Source organism: Mirounga angustirostris, unplaced genomic scaffold (genome assembly GCF_029215605.1).
Source record: "Mirounga angustirostris isolate CCGP_5_RB_7025 unplaced genomic scaffold, mMirAng1.0.hap1 SCAF_5, whole genome shotgun sequence".
Classification (NCBI taxonomy): domain Eukaryota; kingdom Metazoa; phylum Chordata; class Mammalia; order Carnivora; family Phocidae; genus Mirounga; species Mirounga angustirostris.
This window is the reverse complement of record NW_026991713.1, coordinates 26,825,060-26,835,256: the sequence shown is the minus strand read 5'-3', so window position 1 is coordinate 26,835,256 and position 10,197 is coordinate 26,825,060. Positions and strand designations below refer to the sequence as shown.

At 38.8% G+C, this 10,197-nt stretch overlaps 1 protein-coding gene across 10 annotated transcripts in view; it reads left to right on the top strand.

Moving 5' to 3' along the window:
• MRPL42 (mitochondrial ribosomal protein L42) overlaps positions 1–10,197 on the top strand; it is an 82,205-nt gene that overhangs the window by 39,331 nt on the left and 32,677 nt on the right. The window lies entirely within an intron of this gene.

The following is a 10,197-nucleotide window of genomic DNA, read 5'->3' as shown; positions in this document are numbered from 1 at the left end:
ACTTCTTCCTTCTCCATAATCCAAAGCACATTGAATTACTAATGAATCACTTTCTTTAACTTGTCTTGAATTAGAGCATAGTTTGTGGTTAATAACGTGGTCAGTATGGCAATTTTAATTAATCCCATTGGCCCTTTTCATCATTGCCACCCAGCTATAACTACCATCAGTAGGATTGTGGAAGATAGAATAGTAGACCCGAAAGACACCTTCAAGATGATTTTTGGGTACATACTTTGATTTTACAGAGAGGGGAACAGAGATTCAGTAAATTTGCCCAAGATCACCTCATGGCAGAACCAACCAATGTCTTCTTTAAACATTCAGGTTGTTTTATTAATTTTTTTTTTAAGATTTTATTTATTTATTTGACAGAGACACAGCGAGAGAGGGAATACAAGCAGGGGGAGTGGGAGGGAGAAGCAGGCTTCCCGCGGAGAAGGGAGCCCGATGTGGGGCTCAATCCCAGGACCCTGGGATCATGACCTGAGCTGAAGGCAGACGCTCAACAACTGAGCCACCCAGACGCCCCGCAACATGTTTTTCAATGGCAGATCAAATTGAAGGGCACAACAAAAGGTAGAAGCTTGAAAGAATAGGGTTTCTATAGACTTACATGTTCCATAATTTAACAACAATTCCCAGTGAAGGTGATTATCTTGATGTTGCACATCTGCAAAAAAGTTATCAAACCATTATGAATTTGATAGGATGCTTTGAATTTTATTTTCCACTAAAAGAATGTCCAGATACAGCCAATTCATGGATCTGGAATCCATTTATTTCATAAAAAAATGATTTGAATTTAATTATAAACTGGCAACTAGTGAAGAATTGAAAATGAATTTTGAAAATACAGCATCACTCGCTTCATTTTGGACAAAGTTAAAAATGAATAGTCCGAGCATGTGGAAATTATTTTAAAATCTCTTTTTTCCATTTTCATCATCATCATCCCTTTGTAAATATAGTTATTTCTTATGAATAATATTAAAGCAACACACAGAAGCAGTTTAGATATGCATCATTCCCTGAAAGTAGTATTGTCAGTCCAACCTGGATTAGATATTTTATTATTATTTTTTTAAGATTTTATTTATTTATTTGACAGAGAGAGACACAGCAAGGGAGGGAACACAAGCAGGGGCGGGGTGGGGGGGTAGAAGAGGAAAAAGCAGGCTTCCTGCAGAGCAGGGGGGGCTCAATCCCAGGACCCTGGGATCATGACCTGAGCCGAAAGCAGATGCTTAACAACTGAGCCATGCAGGCGCCCTGGATTAGATATTTTAATAAGAAACTAGCTAATCTGTCATGTTAAAAACTTAAAAATATTAATACGCAAGATATTTATTCAAAGTGTGTACGTAATGGTCTAGTCTAGAGAATTACAATACACTCATAATTTTCTTCAGTTCTAGAAATTCTAGAAATTCTCTAATCTTAAATGCGCATTTTCAGTGAGCAAGTTTTATCACTTTTTCCCTTTTATGTTTGTTCAAATTCTAGTTGCTGAAATTTAATGTTCATTGAATCAGATAGTAAAAAATATAAGCCTGTACTTTTAACTTTTTTCATTTCTACTAATTTAGGGTTTGTTTGTTTTTGTTTTTGTTTTTGTAATTTATAAGAGTATCACACCACACCAGATTATAGAACTATCCCCTTCAACAGAAGATTTGACAACTCCTGTTTTACCATATACTTTCCAGACCATTATTCAGCTTTGGCTTGGCTTGAACTCTTCTAGTAACTAGGAGTTCATTACCTTTCCAGGAAGCCAACTCATTATTGGACTGTTCTGATTATTAGAAGATGTTTTCTTAGATTGAGTAGAAATCAATCTTCCTCTGATTCGTAGTCTTCAGACTTGATCCTACTTCTGGAACTGTACAAAATAAATCTACTCCCTTCTGCATATGACAGCTCTTTGGATATTTGCAAACACTTGTCATATCCCCCGTTATTTTTCTGTAAGCCTCACTTGTTCTAATTGGATATGACATGGTTTCCAGAACCTCCTTGTCCTGGTTGCCCTCTTCTGGACATATTCTTTTTTTTTTTTTAAAGATTTTATTTATTTGACAGAGAGAGACAGCGAGAGCAGGAACACAAGCAGGGGAAGTGGGAGAGGGAGAAGCAGGCCTCCCGCCGAGCAGGGAACCCGATGTGGGACTCGATCCCGGGACCCCAGGATCATGACCCGAGCCGAAGTTAGACGCTTAACGACTGAGCCACCCAGGCGCCCCTGGACATATTCTTTTAATAATGTCTTTCTTAAAATGTATTACCCAGAACTGAATTGCACATAAATTTCTTGTTCTGGACAATAAATACACTTCTGCTAATGGTGCCAATAATGCAGTAAGTTTTTTAGCAGTCCTGTCACTCTGTTGATTCACATTGAGTCATAATTTTTTTTTTTTTAAGATTTTATTTATTTTTTTGACAGAGAAAGACACAGCGAGAGAGGGAACACAAACGGGGAGTGGGAGAGGGAGAAGCAGACTCCCTGCCGAGCAGGGAGCCCGATGCGGGACTCGATCCCGGGACTCCAGGATCATGACCTGAGCCGAAGGCAGTCGCTTAACCAACTGAGCCACCCAGGCGCCCGAGTCATAATTTCTTAATAGGGAATCAGAATATCAAAATAGTCTCCATATTCAGTTGATTCCTTATGTAAATACACCCATCCATCTTTTTTGATTCATTTTAGGGAGAAAAGAAAAAAATTAATTTTCATTGCTAACCTTACTGATTTTTAATTTTACCACTTAAATATTAGCAACACAGCTCGTAATGTAACCAAAGGAGAGTTTAAGCAGGGGTGCTGTATTTACCCACATCATGGTGGGTAAAGGATGGAGGGGAGCTGATGGACTGGAATAGGAGGGAGATGAAATGTTGGGTGAACTGTTCAGCGACTGATGTAGTCATTCAGATGACAAATGACAATGACCTGGGTTAGAGAGGAAGCAAAGAAGATGGAGAGAAGAGGACAGAGCCCAGAGATATGTGAGAAAATTAATAGGACTTGGTAACTAATTTATATGGGAATATTAGTAATGAATGTAATGAATGAGGAAGGGGGAAATGACAGCTCCTGACATTCAGAAGCTGGCCTGGCATTTACAGGTAGGCCATGTTATTTCCTGTCGGGCATAAGATTATTCTGAGGCCATAGTAACATGAGACAAAACAGGTTCATTCCATAATTTTGTCTAAGCACAAACAAAAGCGGTCACTGTGCCATCCACCAAATTCCACACACCCCCTTCTTTCGGTTGAAATGAGCAACAGCTACTTCTTACCAATTATAGCATTATCCTTGCTCTGGATGGTGCATCCTGCATGTAAGATGTGTTGAGATCTCAATCATAAAATTCCCCCTCTTTCTGACAGCATCCAATCTAGAATAGGCCTCTGCTTCCTTAGACCCTCTCTCAAATCTCTCACGCAAATAGCAAATCCTATATGGGTTCTTTATAATGCTCTTGTACTGAGTTCCATGGTTCCCTATGCTGTGCATTCTTCCTAAAGTGAGTTATAAACTCACCTCCAACTAGAGATGTGTTCCTGGTTGTCTCTGACTGAAAGACATTAAGAATAATCCCAGAGTTTCTTGCTTGGACAATCAGGTGTTAGTAGTACTAGTAATAGAAATAAAGAATACTAGATGAGAGGAAGATAATGTCTTCAATTTTTAACAGGTTTTCTTTGAGATAGTAGTGGTTTAAACTTCGTGGAGCTATCCAGGAGGCTTTTGGTTGGCTATATGGCTCTGGGGCTTAAGAGAGATGTCTGTGCTGAGTGTATCTATCTCTTATCTCTACCCATACATAAGTATACTCAGAAATATATATTTGAGGGCGCCTGGGTGGCTCAGTTGGTTAAGTGACTGCCTTCGGCTCAGGTCATGATCCTGGAGTCCCGGAATCGAGTCCCGCATCGGGCTCCCTGCTCAGCAGGGGTCTGCTTCTCCCTCTGACCCTCTTCCCTCTCGTGCTCTCTGTCTCTCATTCTCTCTCTCTCAAATAAATAAATAAAATCTTAAAAATATATATATATATATTTGAGAGCCATTATTTATATAATAATTGAAGCTGTGGGGTTAACTAAGATCATCAGGGAGGGAATAGAATGAGAAGAGAAAAGGGCTGAGGACAGGACCCCAAGGAACACCTGTATTTATGAGGTGAGCAGAAAGTGAGATACCCAGAAAAGACTCTTAGAAGAAGCTGCCATTGAAAAAAGAAGAGAAGAGAATCAGAAGTAGAAAAAGACCAGAAGTTAGAGAAGGAAAAAGTTTCAAGAAGGAGAATATTAGTAGTTTTATATGCCCCTAAGAAGTCAAGTGACATAAGGAGACCTTCAAGCCATTTGACATGTCCCATCATTTTTTGACTACCTCTACTTTCTTGCATAGTAAGATGTTTTAGGCTCCTCTTATTCTTCCCTGCCCTAGCCCTAGCATCAGCCATTTGTCTAAGGACTCCTGTTTCCTTTGAATGGAAAATGATATTTAGAAACCATGATCTGGGGGTACTATTCCTTTAAAGAAGCTTGCCTGTGAAGGCCTATGGCTATATGGTGATCACTTGAGGGAATGGAAGGTCAGAGAGAAGGAGAAACTTGGCATAAGTGAAGATAAGCAAAGTAGAGGTCTAATTATCAGACCTGAAGCTTAAGGTCAGAAGCAAGATAAGGATGCTGTGACCTTGAGTCCCAGAGTGGCACATAGAACTCCAAAGGTTAGGATTCATTTTAGGAATCTGGGTGAAGCTCTGTCTTTAAATATGCATTAAGTGAGGCCATCTGCAAAGGCTGGGCACCAAAGCAAAGACTGAAGCCACTTGTGAAATATTTGGGTTATCTCCTGTGTCAAGCATTTTATCCTGGCATGTGGGCTTTAGTGTTGGAATTGTTAAGTCTCTACTTACTAAAATGATAATTATGTTTATTGACTTTAATATTCTTTATCATTAAGAAAAGAATTGGGTGTCTGCTGTAAATATCTCTGATTTTGTTGACCAAGTATTCCAACCCTCTTTCTTCTAGAAAATGTCCATTTCCCTCCTACAAACATCTGTAGGGAGTCCAAACTCCTGACTAAAGTTTATTGGACTAAAGATGAGTAACCACATCAAGTAGGGCTGATCAAAAATACTGTGTTTTGGTCTTCAGTGAGCAGATGACCTAAACCAGGCCAGTGAGAGTCCTTCCTTGGGACTTGAAAAACTGATGCTGGGAAAGAGGCTTACTCCCTCTCTAAGACAGAGAGATGAAGCATAGATGTGTTTGTGGCATTGGTTTTTAGGAAGAAGCCAGTACAAGAGAAACAGAGATGAGAGATGAAAGAAGACTCCAGGTGGCATTTGAATCTCTGATCCCTTGTCTGAGGCCCAGGTGTGCTCTTGCCATCTCAGAACCCATGAGCCTTCCAACACAGATTCCTTTTTGCCTAAGCTAGTTTTGACTTGGGTTTCAGTCACTTTTCACCAAAGGAGAGAGACCTCACTCATACAATGACTTCAAATAAGTCTTATTTGAATTTATATTGTCAAAGCTTATTTCATTTATATTGTCAAAGGTTAACTTCATTCCCCCCTTTTTAAATTGAAGCATATTAACATACAGTGTTATATTGGTTTCACGTGTACAATAAAGTGATTCAACAGTTCTATCCATTTCTTAGTGCTCATCAAGGTAAGTGCACTTTTGATCCCCTTTATTTATTTCACTCCTCTCCCTACCCACCTTCCCTCTGGCATCCACCAGTTCTTTGTATTTAAGAGTCTGTTTTTTGGTTTATCTCTTTTTTTAATTTGTTTTGTTCCTTAAATTCCACATATGAGTGAAATCATATTGTACGTGGTATTTGTCTTTGTCTGCCTGACTAATTTCACTTAGTATTATACCCTTTATATCCTTCCATGTTGTTACAAATGGCAAGAGCTCATTTTTTTTATGGCTTTTTAATTTTTTATGGCTAATATCCCATTATATATATATAAAACTCACAGCTTTATCCTTTCTTTTTTTAAAGCTTTTTTTTTTTTTAAAGATTTTATTTATTTATTTGACAGAGAGAGAGACAGCAAGAGAGGGAACACAAGCAGGGGGAGTTGGAGAGGGAGAAGCAGGCTCCCCGCGGAGCAAGGAGCCTGATGCGGGACTCGATCCCAGGACCCTGGGATCATGACCTGAGCTGAAGGCAGTCGCTTAACTGACTGAGCCACCCAGGCGCCCTATCCTTTCATCTATCAATGGATACTTGGGTTACTTCCATATGTTGGCTATTATAAATAATGCTGCAATAAACATAGGGGTGCATGTATCTTTTCAAATTAGTGTTTTTGTTTTCTTCAAGTAAATACCCAGTAGTAGAACTACTGGATCATAGGATAGTTCTATTTTTAACTTTTTGAGGAACCTTCATACTGTTTTCTACAGTGGCTGCACCAGTTTGCATTCCCATCAAAGTGCATGAGGGTTCCTTTTTCTCCATATCCTTATCAACATTTTTATTTCTTGTGTTTTTTATTTTAGTCATTCTGACAGGTATGAAGTGATATCTCATTGTGGTTTTGATTTGCATTTCCCTGGTGATGAGTGATGTTAAGCATCTTTTCATGCATCTGTTAGTCATCTGTATATCTTTGGGAAAATGTTCAGGTCCTCTGCCCATTTTTTAATTGGATCATTTGTTTTTTTGGTGTTGTATAAGTTCTTTATATATTTTCAATATGAACCCATTATTGGATAGGTCATTTGCAAATATCTTCTCTCATTCAGTAGGTTGCTTTTTTGTTTTGTTGATGGTTTCCTTTGCTGTGCAAAAGCCTTTTATTCTGTGGTATAGTCCCAATGATTTATTTTTGCTTTTGTTTCCCTTGTCTCAGGAGACAAACCTAGAAAAATGTTTATATGACTAATGTCAAAGAAATTATTGCCTATGTTTTCTTCTGGGAGTTTTATGGTTTCAGGTCTCACATTTAGGTCTTCAATCCTTTATCCTTTAAATCCTTTAAGATGAAGTTAACTTCATTTTGATAAGCATCTCAAACATTGAACCCAAATGGTAGGAAATAAAGTGACCACAAATGGCTATTATGTTTTTCCTAATAAAAACAGCAGTTGTTGGGGCGCCTGGGTGGCTCAGTCGTTAAGCGTCTGCCTTCGGCTCAGGTCATGATCCCAGGGTCCTAGGATCGAGCCCTGCATTGGGCTTCCTGCTCAGCGGGGAGTCTGCTTCTCCCTCTCCCACTCCCCCTGCTTGTGTTCCCTCTCTCGCTGTGTCTCTCTCTGTCAAATAAATAAAATCTTTAAAAAAAAAAAAAAACAGCAGTTGTTCAAACTGATTTTTTCCCTACTTACACCTAATATTAGAATATCTATCACAGTTAATCTCCCAAGGATCTTTTTCTTATTAACAACCTCAATTTAAATTGTATTTCCCTTCCTTGCATATTTCCCCATCACATTATTGCACTGAATGTATATTATCTTGTTGCTTTATTAAATTGTCCATTTCTAAGGGAACAAGAAATAAATGATTTGTAAGAGAAAGTATGTTTACTTTCTTATCTTTCTCCCCCTTAGTTATAAATAACCTACCAAGTGTTTACTCAAGCTTGCACTTTCTCTAACAAAGAGTTATTTTGACAGGTTTTACTGTCTACTCTTCCAGCTTTTCTAGTCCTTAAGGCTAAGTAGAACCCTTAATCCTTGTGTTACTGAGACATTTGCTGAGTTCAAGGACAGCTATCCAAGTTGGTTAATGGCTTTGTTCTTTAAAAAGAATCTGATTTTGGTTCAATGCTTATAATCATTAATGTATTTAATGCAGTGTTAAGTCATTGCATTCCGTAGTTCTTATTTGCCTGCCTCAATGGAATTAGCCTCTAGTTTTCTTCTAGGGATTTACCTTTTCCCCACTCTGAGTCTGTGAGGTCTCAATGCATTCTCCATATCAAGAATGGAGCCATGACAAAGGCCCAAGATAACATGCACATGTGTTCCTGAGGTAGGTGCATGACCCAAACCGGTGCAGTCTGAGGACATTTCAAGATTTCTATGAATGCCACCAGCAGGTATGTTTTTCCGCTCCTCGGGATATGAACTTAAGGGTTTATGAGGTTGGCATTTCTGCATCCGTCTCATGAACATGAAGGGATTGTCTGAGAATGGAGTCAACCTAAAAGACATGGAGCCAAAAGATGGAGAAAGAGAAACCCAGGCCTAATTACTTGAATCAAAAATTAACTTTCTGCTCAAGCCCATTTGAATGAATATTTCTGTTACTTATAAACAAATGACTCTTAACCGATATAATAAGGATCATGTAAAATTCACTTGGATAAGAGGAAAAATTAGATAAGTACATATATATCTGAATTTTTTTGAGCAATATCCGAGAAACAAATGAAAACTCAGAGTCTATTGGCCATGTCAGCTTGTCCTACACACTTGCCAAAATTAATCATCTAGAAAAGAGAGTAAAGCATAAGAAACTAGGCTCTGAGTATTCTAAAAAAAAATCCAACCAATTGCTTGGGATACAGCCCAGTCCTGTAACAATACATTATAATGAGAAAAGTTCTGAGTAGTGATCATGAGGTACCAGAAATCCACAGTTATCAGAAAGAGTCATAGGCTCCGCGGATGGAACTAGAGGGTATTATGCTCAGCAAAATAAGTCAGTCAGAGAAAAGACAAATACCATACAATTTCACTCATATGTGGAATTTAAGAAGCAAAACATTAATGTAACATATTTTAGCAAAACATTAACATATTTTTATTAAAAATAAAGTAAGATGAAAACAGGGAGGCAAACCATAAGAGACTCTTAACTCTAGGAAGCAAACTGAGGGTTGCTGGAGGGGAGGTGGGTGGGGGGATGGGGTAATTGGGTGATGGGCATTAAGGAAGGCACTTGAAGGAATGAGCACTGCGTGTTGTATGCAACTGATGAATCACTAAATGCTACCTATGAAAGTAGTAATACACTATATGTTAATTGAGTTTAAATAAAAAATTTTTAAAAAGCCATTGGCTCATAGAATTTTAGATCTGGAGGAGTTAAAATCACCTACTACTTAGTAATAAAGGGGAATGGACTCATGCCTTTTCACAATGTAAGTTGAAATACATGGTTTAAGTTAATCCTTAAATAACTGAAAATTTAAATAAATGAAAACAATGGTTTTCCAGTCTCTTCTACTGACTGAAGCTCTACAGTACAGGCTAATTTTTTTTTTAAAGGTTTTATTTATTTATTTCAGAGAGAGAGAGACCGAGCAGGGGGAAGGGGAGGGGCAGACTCCACGCTGAGCACAGAGCCCAACCATGACTATGATGACGACGATGGAGGTCCTCATTGTAGGGCTCCATCCCAGGATGCAGACGTCCAGGATGCAGGATGCCAAGATCATAACCTGAGTTGAAGTCAGATGCTTCACTGACTGAGCCATCCAGTACAGGGGAATTTTTTCATGGCTGAGCCTCCTCAGGTCTGAAAGGACATAGAAGTTTAACAAAGAATCTCTACCTCTTTTTCTCCATCCTATAATTCATATGGTGGGATGAATCTTCTATTTTTCCCAAAGCAATCTTTGAGGAATGTCATACATTTTGATTCATATTATTTGGGAGGAAAGATGTGAAGTAGAAAATAGAAGAAATTTAGAGTTAGCAGATTTTCATTTGCATCCTAGCCCTGTCCATAACTGTGTGAGCTACTAGATTAAGCCCCATGAGGTCATGGCCCAGATCTCTCTCAAATTCACTGATGGACACACAGTGCCATACTGTGCCACAATGTCTGGCATGTATAATAAGTGCTCAGCAGATTTTTGTTAAATTAATATCTAGATTTTGCATGAGTCCCTTAGCCTTTCTATGTTAGTTAGTCTAACCGGTACAACCACCACCAAAACTTCAGTGCCTGGACACAATAAAGGTTTATTTCTCACTCCTGTTGCAGTCTAACTTGGGTCAGTGAATGGAAAAAAACATCTCTGCTCCACAGAGTCATTCAGGGAACCCAGGCTCCTGCCAAGCGGTGGTTTCCTCATCCCCTGGGGCCTCAGATCCTCTACTGGATCCCGTACATCTAATGATCTAATGGCAGGCAAAAGAGAAGAGTGAATGTGTGGAAGAGAGGATTGTATACTAGGTTTTAGTCAGCCCAGAAAG